Genomic DNA, 12580 nt, shown 5'->3' with positions numbered 1-12580 from the left:
TGAGCCAGCCTGACGAGGCCGCGCCTGAGGAAGCTCCCTGTCGTCCACCCCGCGAGGCTTGGCCCCTCACGAGGGTCTTGAGCTCGTGTTGATGAAGATGGGCCGTGCTGGGCCGCCCCTTGAGCCACGCTGCAGGCCGTAGGCAGGCAAGTCAGGGGACCCTCATTCCCAGAACGCCAACAGTAGCCCCCGGGCCCAAGGCGCGCCCGGACTTGGCTGAGCAGAGAAGCGAAGGGGCAAGTGCGAAGCGCCACAGGCCCTAACAGCCTGCGGCCTCGGGCGCCGCCTTGCGGTTGGTTGGTCGTGGGCGGCCTTAGCAACTGTGTGAATCGACAAAAGAGCGGCATCTGTCTAGGCTTTGCTTCCCTTGCTTCCTCCGGTCATTGCAAACTGCAAGCTCTGCACCTCCACCCCAACTTTGTTATTCTTCTGGAGATCTTCGCCTACTATTGTGAGGCTCACATTGGGGTGCAGCCCTCAGTGGCCTTGCTGCGCCACTACTTCTCCCTCTGCACCTCTCGTGGTCCCATCTCCGTGTGCACGAGCTTTGTCGCGTATGGCAGCTCCAATGCCATCTTGAAGCCCGGGAAGAGGATTGAGGGCTTCAAGAGCAAGTGGGTCATGGTAGATGCTGGGCGCATCCACCCTCGGCTGATTCTGCCCATGGAGCACCCCACGAGCTCCGATGATTGGTCTCGCGCGGAACTCGTGGACCCCCGCGCGAAGCCGGTGCTGGAGAAGATGGACGCGGATCTGAGGCCGGGCAACATGGCGGCGTCGAAGCTGACTGGTGCGTCGCTCCTGAGGGAGTTCCTGGAGCACCAAGTGGCCCCGCTTCGTCAGTACTCGCTTCCGCTGTGGAGGCCCCGCCCGAGCCCGCAGGCTTGGCCGACGAAGATCTGGCCGCGGTCCTCCAATTTTTGGTCGCCCATGTACCCCTGTTCCTTCGAGATGATTGGGAGCAGGCGGTGGACTCCATGCCCGTCTTCAATGGGGACAGGCCCATGCCCACGGAGGTTCCCGAGGACCCGGCGGCCCTGACGACGGTGAACGTGTCCTCCGGCGACTCCAGCGAAGAGGAGGAAGAAGAGGAGCGGGAAGAAGGGCCTGACTCCGAGGCTACCGACGGGGAGTTGAGAGCGCCCCTCCCCCGGTGCAGGTCCCGTGCTCTCTGCCTCTTGCCGAGCGACGACGAGGATGGCGACGAGCGGGGCGACGAGAGCTTGCCCCCGATCCCAAAGAAGGACAGGACTGGGCTAGTCCCCCGCGGGTCTGCCCCAGCTCCGAGGCAATCTGCAGACGCGCCTCCTACTCCCGGCCTCTCGAGGATGATCCCTGCAGCCGGCTCTCGGGCTTCAAGTATGGCCGGAGGTTGCTCGAGCTCGCGAGCGATGACTAGTAAGTGCTTGATTCTTGTTTTATTCCCTGTTTTGTCGCCGAGGCTTGATGTCTGTATCTCTTGGCTAGGCTGGCGCCTGCGGCGAAGAAGCTGAAGAGGGCTCCTGAGGTTCCGTTTGGGGCAGCGCCTCTGCCTGTGAAAGAAGGTGATTGCAAGGCACGGGCCTCTCCTGCCTGGTCGTCCTCGCGAGGCCTGGTGGAGCTGGCTGGGGCGAGCTCATCCCCCATGGCCCAAGCGACTCCTGAGGTATCCTTGCCTGATGCCACCGCCACAGCTGTTGGGGCGCAGCAGGTCCCACCTCAGGATACTGTGGTTACGCTGCCGTCCTCTCCTCCTACTCCACCAACTATTGTCTCTCCGACTCCTCCCACTATCCTAGATCATGCTACTGCTGAACTGGACCGGCTGCGGCAAGATCTTCTGGGCGCTGACCCTCGCTTGGTGGCCGGGCGCTTGGAGCTGGCTTCTGGTTGGATTCGCTCTGGCGCTTTGATTCGAGCGGCGCTGGTTCAGGCCTCGACGGCTTGCGACGAGGAGAAGCAGGCCGTCCTTGGGGCGAAGGCTGCCTGCGACGCCGCCTTGGGGGAGGTGGCCGATGCCCGAGGTCGCTGCAAGGCGCTGGAGAGCGAGCTGCAGGGCCTACGGGACCAGCTTGCCAAGGAGGCCCGCATTCGCCAAGAGAAGGAGGAAGACATGAAGGCTCGCGAGGCGGCCGTCAAGGACCGAGACACCAAGCTTAACAAGCGCCGTGACCGCCTGGGCGCACTGAAGCAGGAGTTGGAAGCGAAGAAGGTCGAGCTGGACAGCAAGGCGCGGGTCCTTGCCGAGGACCGCGAGACCTTCACGGAGATGGAGGTGAAGGCTCGCACCTTGCTGAGGTCGCTTTACGACAGCGGCCTGGAAAGCCCGTTGGCCGGTACCGAGGACGGACCCGCCAAGCTGCTCCCCTTCCTGATCCGTGCTCTTGAAGATGTCACGCTCGGCCTTGGCCCTACGGCTAAGGCCGAGGCGCGTGTCCTGTCTTCTGTAGTGCTGACACGGGTCCTTACCAATGTCTACCTTCGCGATCCCGACGTCGACCTTGACAACCTGCTGGAGCCAGCGAGCGGCGAGCTTGCCACTGCCGCTACTGAGGCCGTGAAGGGTCATGCGGAGGCTCTGCTGGCGAAGTTCCGGGCCTTCAGCACCAAGCCGAAGTGAGGCGCTGTCGGTCCTGCGGCTTCACAAGGCGAACCCGCTCCGCGCAGCTCCGCCGCCAACAAATGACTCCGTTGTGGCTCCTGTTCTGCTTTCAGCTCCTGCAACATGCATCATGCCTCGGGGAGGCGTTTAAACTTGTGTTTGGTGTTGTGATAACAGTTATAGACTATAATATTTGCTTTTGAATTCCTTGAGATTTGCGCTTTTCCTTCCTACTTGCTTATGTTCTACGCCGGTAGAGCCCGGCCCCGCGCATACCTCAGCCGCCGTTAGCCCCGACGGGAAACCAGGACGGGACCAAGGAGTGAGGGGCTACGTGACAAGTTAGGCTCCTGAGTCGCGATGCTCAGGAGTCCCCCTTGGCGCACGAACAGCAAGTAGGGAGGTGAGATGTGTGGGTGAATCTACCATTCTACGTCTACAGATCCCGGCCCCGCGCATACCTCAACCGCTGTTAGCCTTTCGGAACTAAGGAGTGAAGGGCCACGTGACCAGTTAGGCTCCTGAGTCACGATGCTCAGGAGTCCCCCTTGACGCTCAAACGGCCTTCGTACTTTGGCTCCGCTAGGGGAGGGACGTGCGACGAACCAGGCCCGAGGGGCCTGGCTGGGTGGCGTGCGTCTGGGCGTGACCCAGGCACAGCCCCCGTGCCCAGCCCCCTCGCGCGGCACTCCCGAGGGGAGGCGTTGCGATGAGGCCAGACACTGAGCTCTGGGCTCCCTGAGGTTGATGCGGCCGGGGGCCATCCTCAGTTGTTTATCACCAGCGCGGAGCATAGCGCTTCCGTATGTGTACGGGCATAGCCGCTCCTCGGCAGTGTCGTCAGCCAGTGCGGAGCATGGTGCTTCCACTGGTGCGTGGGAGGGGGCTCCCCTCCGGGAGGAGCCCCCGGGGCGTGTACAGCCCTGCCCTGACACGTGGCTGGCACGGTAGGGCCTGACGAGGTGTATCTGGGCACCCGTGAGCCAGCGTGGGACTCATGGGGTCCTACTTCAAGGCGGGTTGCGCCTGGCACCGGGCCTTAACTTGTGATGTGTTCCTGCAAATTTGGTTAGATGCCGACGCTCTACGTCCTCGGGTCCCGGCTCTCGACCGGGTCTCAGCCGTCGCTGGTATGCCAGGTCACGATGCCGTGGACAAGGCCAGAGGGTGAGGGATGGAGAGCCAGTAGGAGCCCATGAGTCGCGATGCTCAGGTACCCCCCCCTTTAATGTGCAAGCGGCCGACATGAAGGAAGAAGAGGTGTCGTGGAAAGGCATCAAATAACAAGCATGATGGGTCGCGCATGGCCTGAAGATAAACACAAGAGGGGTACATACCGCTAGGTCTGACCCGAGCGACTTGGGGATGATGCAGCCCGAGGGGCGCCCCCAACAAAGTAAGCTAGGAACATAAAGTAAAAAGGGGATACATGCCGCAGGGACAGACCCATGCGGCCTGGGAATAATGCAGCCCTGGGGGGCGCTCCCAGCTGGAAACGAAACTTGAAGGATGTCACCTGATAGCGTTGAAGACGAAGGGGTGTTGAAGTAGCGGACGTCGTGGGCTGCGGAAGCCGATCTTCACGAGCCCACAGGCCCAGGAGCCTCGGGAGGTTCCGGAGGCGCTGGTGGCTCCTCGTGACCATCTCCATCTCCACCAGGACTGCAGAACCCCTGGCCTCCCGAGCCTCCAGGATGCTCCTCATGAGGTGCTGGTACGTGGCGGCCGCGTTCGACATGCCGTAGGGCATGCGAACATAGCTGTGGGGTGGGCCTTCGCAGCGCCCCGCGCGTGAGGGCCAGAAGCGCTCTTGAGAGGCGGCTTGGTTGAGCCCTGGGATGTCGATGCAGCCGCGCAACCCACCATCCTCGCCTGGATGGGGAGCTGTGGCGGGTAAGCGGCGGCTGCCACTCATGACTCTTGACTCCTGCAACTCCTGCGTGATCTGACTGACGAACTCCTGAGGGTTTGGCCCTCCTTGCCTTGCTCCTTCCTGAGGGAAACGTGCTTTGAAACACGCCTCCAAGTGGTTCCCAAGTGCCTCCCTCGTGACCTTAGCAAGGTCGGTGGCCCTCCAGGAGGGAGCCCCCGAGCCTTGCTTGAGGAGGGCGTAGGGTGCACCTTCCTATGCGACAGAAGGAGGTGCCCCCTGAGCAGGCGCAGACCCTGAGGGGCCTGCCTCCTGAGGGGTCGGGCCTGGCGATGTCTTCTTCTTCTTGGGAGCGGTCTCAAGGAGCCTCTCGCTCCCGCGATCTGGGTCTTCAAGTGATGCGGCCTGAAAAGCTCGCTCCAGGGAGCACACTACATCTCTTTCTTCACAAGGCACCGTGATGACTCCGCCGCTTCCTGACATCTTAAGGACGCTGTAGCCGTGATGAGTCACGGCCATGAACTTGGCGAGAGCTGGGTACCCGAGGATGGCGTTGTATGGTAGGCGAATGTGGGCGACGTCGAAGTCGATGAGCTCGGTGCGGTAGTTGTTGCGCGCCCCAAAGGTGACAGGGAGGCGGAACTGCCCAATCGGAACCGTGGAGCCATCGGTGACTCCGGAGAAAGGCTTGGTTGGCTGAAGCTGATTGTAAGGCACTTGGAGATCGTTGAATGTCTCTACGGACAGGACATTCAGCCCTGCCCCGCCGTCGATGAGGGTCCTGGTGACTTGCACGTTGTTGATGACTGGGAAGCAAAGCATCGGGAGGACTCCGGCTGTGGCCGCGCACTTGAGCTGATCCGTTGAGCTGAACATGATGGCGCACGCTGACCACCTGAGAGGGCGCGTGTCTTTGAGCTTGGGGAGGACCGCATTCACTTCGCGGGCGAACTGCTTGAAGATGCGTTGAGAGGCCGGGGCTTGAGATCCGCCCAGGATGCAAGCGATTGCGCGCGGCTCCTGGAAGCCCCCAGCCCCGTCGTCCTGATGATGGTCCTCGTTTCTCCTTGGCTGCGGCGGCAGAGGAGGGAGGCATGCGTTTCCTTGCGGACGATCCTCGCGAGGCTGACCCTGCCAGCGATCCTCGCGAGGTCGGTCGCGCCACCCTTGGCGAGGGCCCGGTCTTCCCAGCGTCCTGCGTTCCTTCCTCCTCCTCGGCCGTAGCCCCGATCGTTGCGGTCGGGGCGTCAGCTGATCCTCCCTTCTCGCATGGCTCGAAGCTCTTGACATTCGTTGGTGTTGTGGGTGTGGAGGTCGTGGTACACACAGTACCGGCTACCCTTGGAAGACTCGGGTTGACCTCTGCCCTGCTTGGTGTCTGGTTCTGCCGCGAGCACGGCAGCCCCCTTGCGCTTCACGTCCTTGGCCTTGGATTTCTTCTCTTCTGGGTCTGCGGCTGGCAGCTCGAGGAGGGAAAGGCGCCCTTCCTCAGCCCTGGCGCACTTGGTCGCCAAGTTGAACAGCTCCAAGGAAGTGCACAGATCTTCATGCATCACCAGCTCCTCCTTCATCTTGACATCACGCACACCGTCGGAGAAGGCTGAGATGATGGCCTCCTCGGTCACCTTGGGAATCTTGAGGCGTGAGTTGTTGAAGCGCTGGATGTACTTCTGCAGGGTCTCCCCTGGTTGCTGCTTGATGCGGCGCATGTCGCTCACGGCAGGTGGCCGGTCGCGAGTACCTTGGAAGTTGGCGATGAAGCGGGTGCGCATCTCGTCCCAGGAGGAGATCGTGCCAGGAGCCAGGTTCAGGAGCCAGGTGCGGGCCCCGTCCTTGAGTGCCATGGGAAACCAGTTCGTCATGACCTTCTCGTCCCCGTTGGCGGCTTCGATGCCCAGCTCGTAGAGCTGGAGGAACTCCGCAGGGTCGGCCGTGCCGTCGTAGCAAGGAGGCAGGTCTGGCTTGAACTTGTTGGGCCACGCGACGCTGCGCAGCTCGGTGGTGAAGGCGCGACAGCCTGCTGTGGCCACGGGAGGCCTTTGGTGACAAAGATCTTGGTCTTGCGGGTCCCCATGCGCTGCAGCTGGGAGCAGCGCGGGGTCTTGGTGTGCTGGAACAGGAGCGTGGTCGTGACGGGCCGGAGTAGGGAGCACTCGGGCAGCTTCTTTGGGGCGAGGGTCCTCTTGGCAACTCTGCTCTTGCTGCGGTGGCGCCGGACAGAGTGGGTTCCGCCCAGGGGCCACACGCCTTGGGGCCAGCGCGCCTTCTTGAGGGGGAGGTGGCTGAGGTGCCCCCGGAGCTTCATTGCCCGCGCAGGGCGGGGTGCAGTGCAGCGAGATGGACGGTGCAGGGGCGCCCCTTGCGGCGCGGACGAGCTCGGCGAGACGGTCGAGCCACTCTTCATAGACGTCTTTGACTGGGCGGTAGCGTAGGAGCTTGTTTGCCGCGATGAGGGCAGCTCGAGCCTCCATGGGCGCGTGGAGTGCGCGGGACGAAGAACCAGCTGGGGTGAGTGAGGGAGTAGCAGTGCGGCCGTCTCGCCTCACGGATGGATGCTGGGAAGATGCTTGCTGCTTATTTCCCGCCAGGCCGGTGGCGGTGTTGACGGCAGTCGACGGGGAACGGCGGGGGCGGCCGCCGACGGGAGCCGTCTGGGCGACGCGGGAAGCGAGAGCGGCTCGACGCGGGCCCGATGAGCGTCTGACATGGATGCGATGGTCGGTGAAGAACAGGGCGGCGGGAGACGAATTCCAGCGCACCCCTACCTGGCACGCCAAATGTTGGATTTCGGGTTCCGGCAGACCCTCTAGGTTCGAACACTGGGGTGCGCTCGGAAATCTCGCCCTCTACCTACCTACACCTCGTCGCCTCGCTAGGATCTAAGCTATGAAAGGAACAACACAAGAGACACATGGTTTATACTAGTTCGGGCCACCATTGTGGTGTAATACCCTACTCTAGTTTGTGGTGTGGTGGATTGCCTCTTGGGCTGATGATGAACAATACAAGGGAGAACAGCCTCGCGAGGGTCTGTTCTTGGCTGGTGCGATGAACTGCTAGGGGGAGTTCAGTCGCTCTTTCTGCTGGCTTCTTAGATGCCTCTACCTTGTGGGTGGCTAGTCCTGTTTATAGGCAAAGGCCCTGGGCCTCTTCCCAAATATTGAGCGGGAAGGGCGCCAACAATTGGCCATTTTGAAGGGGAACATCTAGTACACTTATCCTGACTAAAGTTGGTCCTCGCCTGTCAACGGCTCTGGTGGTGACGCCGGCTTGGGCTCCACAATGACTTCCTTCCCGCCATTGCGACGGTCTTGGTCTTGTTGCACCGAAATGGATGCCTTTGCTTGATGCTCTTGCCTGCGCTTGCTCCCTTTGCACCAAAGAGGAAAGAAGGACACTGCGCGGGCTGGCGCCCGCCTGGCGCCCTTGGTCGTCATGGCTTGCGTCATGGGCACCTCGTGAGGTACCCCGCCTTGATCTCTCCACCTCCTCGCGAGCCAGTCTGATGAGGCCCCGCCTGAGGAAGCTCCCTGTCGTCCACCCCGCGAGGCTTGGCCCCTCGCGAGGGTCTTGAGCTCGTGCTGATGAAGATGAGCCGTGCTGGGCTGCCCCTTGAGCCACGCCGCAGGCCCCAGGCAGGCAAGTCTGGGGACCCCCGTTCCCAGAACGCCGACAGCAACGGTACTACCACGAATTGGAGCGGATGTAATTTTGTACTACCGCTCCAGAGTGGTACTACCGTGGCTACTACAGTGGTAGTACCGCTCTAGACCAAAATCTTGCCTTCGGTCCAGCGATGGTAGGCACGGATGTATTTTTTAGTACCGCTCGCAAGCAGTAGTACCGCTACCCTTTGTGGTAGTACCGCTATCCCTAGCGGTAGTATCATGAGGACGAGCGGTAGTACCACTCCGGCGGTTCTTCTAGCCTTTTGCCTCCTCGCTGTTGTTTTTCAAAGGGCTACTACCGCCCTAGCGGTAGTACCGCTCTGTGCGGGCTATGAGGATAACGGTTGGATTTTTCCCCACCTATCAAAGGGGGTCTTCTTCCCAATGGACCTTATCCTTTGAGCTCGTGTTCTTCCCCCATTGTTGACCTTCTTCGAGCTTGCTAACTCTCAATCCCTCCAATGATTCTTGCTAGTTCTTGAGGAAAAATAGAGAGGAGATCTAGATCCACGTTTCCACCAATCACTTTCTCCTCTATGTGAGGGGAACCCCTTGGATCTAGATCTTTGAGTTCTTGGTGTTCTCCTTCTTGTTCTTCCTCTCATTTTCCTCCCTAGCATTAGTTGATTCGGTGGGATTTGGGAGAGAAGGACTTGGGCACTCTGTGTGCCCTTGCCATTGCATTTGGTGCATCGGTTTGAGTTCTCCACGATGATATGTGGAAGTTACAAGTTGAGAAGCTTATTACTCTTGGGTGCTTGGTACCCTTAAGCTTGTTCCTCTTGGGTGCTTGGGCGCCCTAGATGGTTGGTGGTGTTCGGAGCTCAATCATTGTGGTGTAAAGCTTCGAGCAAGCGTCGGGGTCTCCAAATAGGTTATGGAGATTGCACCGAGCAATTTGACGGTATCGGTGACCGCCCACAAGGGTTGCCAAAGTGTACGGGTTCGGTGACCGCCCCCAAGGGTTGCCATTTGTACGGGTTCGGTGACCACCCTCAAGGGTCCCTTAGTGGAATCGCGGCATCTTGCATTGTGCGAGGGCATGAGGAGATTACGGTGGCCCTAGTGGCTTCTTGGGGAGCATTGTGCCTCCACACCGCTCCAAACGGAGATTAGTATTCGCAAGGGTGTGAACTTCGGGATACATCATCATCTCCGCATGCCTCAGTCATCTCTTACCCGAGACCTTTACTTATGCACTTTAGTTTATGATAGCCATATTTTTTCTTGTCATATATCTTGCTATCACTTAGTTGTTTATCTTGCTTAGCCTAAGTTGTTGGTGCACATAGGTGAGCCTAGTTGTTGTAGGTTTTGTGCTTGACAAATTAACCGCTAGGTTTATTCCGCATTTGTTCAAGCCTAAACCGTAATTATTTTAAAAGGGCCTATTCACCCCCCCCCCCTCTAGGCGACATCCACGATCTTTCAACAACGTAATTGTGTATCCGAACATCGTAACCATACTTTATTAGATATGGTGCGATCTATGACATCTCTTACCGATTTACCACTATTGTTTTGGGTTATGCATTATAGACAACTGCATTCATGTTAAACATGGAACCGTCAAAATCCGTTGGGACGACACCGTATGAACTGTGGTTTGGAAATAAACCTAAGCTGTCATTTCTCGAAGTTTGGGGATGCGATGCTTATGTCAAAAGGCTTCAGCCTAATAAGCTCGAACCCAAATCGGAGAAGTGCGTCTTCATAGGATACCCTAAAGAAACAATTGGGTACACCTTCTACCACAGATCCAAAGGCAAGATCTTCGTTGCCAAGAATGGAACCTTTCTAGAGAAGGAGTTTCTCTCGAAAGAAGTGAGTAGGAGGAAAATAGAACTTAATGAGGTAATTGTACCTTCTCTCAATTTGGAAAGTATCTCATCAATGAAATCCGTTCCCGTGATGCCTACACCAACTAGAGAGGAAGCTAATGATAATGATCATGAAACTTTAGATCAAGTTACTACAGAACCTCGTAGGTCAACCAGAGCATGATCCACACCAGAATGGTACAGCAATCCTGTTCTGGAAGTCATGTTACTTGACCATGAAAAACCTATGAACTATGAAGAAGCTATGATGAGGCCAGATTCCGATAAATGGCTTGAGGCCATGAAATCTGAGATGGGATCCATGTATAAGAACAAAGTATGGACTTCGGTGGATTTTTCCGATGATCAGCGACCCATAGAGAATAAATAGATCTTCAAGAAGAAGGCTGACGTTGATGGTAATGTTACTGTCTATTAAGCTCGACTTGTTGCAAAAGGTTTTCGACAAGTTCAAGGAGTTGACTATGATGAGACTTTCTCACCCGTAGCAATGCTTAAGTCTGTCTGAATCATGTAGAAATTGTGCTTTTTATGATTATGAAATCTGGCAAATGGACGTCAAAACTGCATTCCTTAATGGATTTCTTAAAGAAGGGTTGTATATGATGCAACCAGAAGGTTTTGTCGATCCTAAAGGTGCTAACAAAGTGTGCAAGCTCCAGTGATCCATTTAGGGACTGGTGCAAGCATCTCGGAGTTGGAATATACGCTTTGATGAGGCAATCAAAGCATATGGTTTTATACAGACTTTCGGAGAAGCATGTATAACAAGAAAGTGAGTGGGAGCTCTGTAGCATTTTTTATATTATATGTGGATGACATATTGTTGATTGGAAATGATATAGAATTTCTGGATAGCATAAAAGGATACTTGAATAAGAATTTTTCAATGAAAGACCTCGGTAAAGTTTCTTACGTATTGGGCATCAAGATCAATAGAGATAGATCAAGACGCTTGACAAGACTTTCAATGAGTACATACCTTGACAAGATTTTGAAAGAGTTTAAAACGGATCAATCAAAGAATGAGTTCTTTCCTATATTACAAGGTGTAAAGTTGAGTAAGACTCAAAGCCCGACCACGGCAGAAGATAGAGAGAGAATGAAAGTCATTCCCTATTCCTCAGCCATAGGTTCTATAAAGTATGCCATGTTGTGTACCAGACCAGTTGTGTGCCTTGCTATGAGTTTGGCAAGGGGGTACAATAGTGATCCAGGAGTAGATAACTAGACATCGGTCAAAATTATCCTAAGAGGACTAAGGAAATGTTTTCGATTATGGAGGTGATAAAGGGTTCGTCGTAAAGGGTTACGTCGATGCAAGCTTTAACACTGATCCAGATGACTCAAAGTCTCAATCTGGATATATTTTGAAAGTGGGAGCAATTATCTAGCGTAGCTCCATACAAAGCTTTGTAGACATAGAAATTTGCAAAATACATTCGGATATGTATGTGACAGACCCGTTGACTAAATTTCTCTCACAAGCAAAACATGATCACACCTTAGTACTCTTTGGGCGTTGATCACATAGCGATGTGAACTAGATTATTGACTCTAGTAAATCCTTTTGGTATTTATCACATGGCGATGTGAACTATGGGTGTTCATCACATAAAGATGTGAACTATTGGTGTTAAATCACATGGCGATGTGAACTAGATTATTGACTCTAGTGCAAGTGGGAAACTGAAGGAAATATGCCCCAGAGGCAATAATAAAGTTGTTATTTCATATTTCCTTATATCATGATAAATGTCTATTATTCATGCTAGAATTGTATTAACCGGAAACTTGATACATGTGTGGATACATAGACAAAACACCGCGTCCCTAGTTTGCCTCTACTTGACTAGCTCGTTAATCAAAGATGGTTAAGTTTCCTAACCATAGACATGTGTTGTCACTTGATGAATGGGATCACATCATTAGGAGAATGATATGATGGACAAGACCCATTCGTTATCTTAGCATAATGATCATTCAGTTTTACTGCTACTGCCTTCTTCATGTCAAATACATATTCCTCCGACTATGAGATTATGCAACACCCGGATACCGGAGGAATGCCTTGTGTGCTATCAAATGTCACAACATAACTGGGTGATTATAAATATGCTCTACAGGGATCTCCGAAGGTGTTTTGGGTTGGCATAGATCGAGATTAGGATTTGTCACTCCAAGTATCGGAGAGGTATCTCTGGGCCCTCTCGGTAATGCACATCATAAGAAGCCTTGTAAGCCATGTGACTAATGAGTTAGTTGTGGGATGATGCATTACGGAACGAGTAGAGAGACTTGCCGGTAACGAGATTGAACTAGGTATGAAGACACCGATGATCGAATCTCGGGCAAGTAACATACCGATGGACAAAGGGAATTACGTATGTTGTCATAGTGGTTCGACCGATAAAGACCTTCGTAGAATATGTAGGAGCCAATATGGGCTTCCAGGTTCTAGTATTGGTTATTGACCGAGAGGTGTCTCGCTCATGTCTACATAGTTCTCGAACCCACAAGGTCGCACGCTTAATGTTCGTTGATGCTAGAGTCCCGGATGAGATCCTGGACGTCACGAGGAGTCTTAGAATGGTCGAGAGGTAAATATTTATATATAGGA

The sequence above is a fragment of the Triticum dicoccoides genome, chromosome 3B (genome assembly GCF_002162155.2).
Source record: "Triticum dicoccoides isolate Atlit2015 ecotype Zavitan chromosome 3B, WEW_v2.0, whole genome shotgun sequence".
Lineage (NCBI taxonomy): Eukaryota > Viridiplantae > Streptophyta > Magnoliopsida > Poales > Poaceae > Triticum > Triticum dicoccoides.
Note: the sequence above shows the minus strand (reverse complement) of the source record.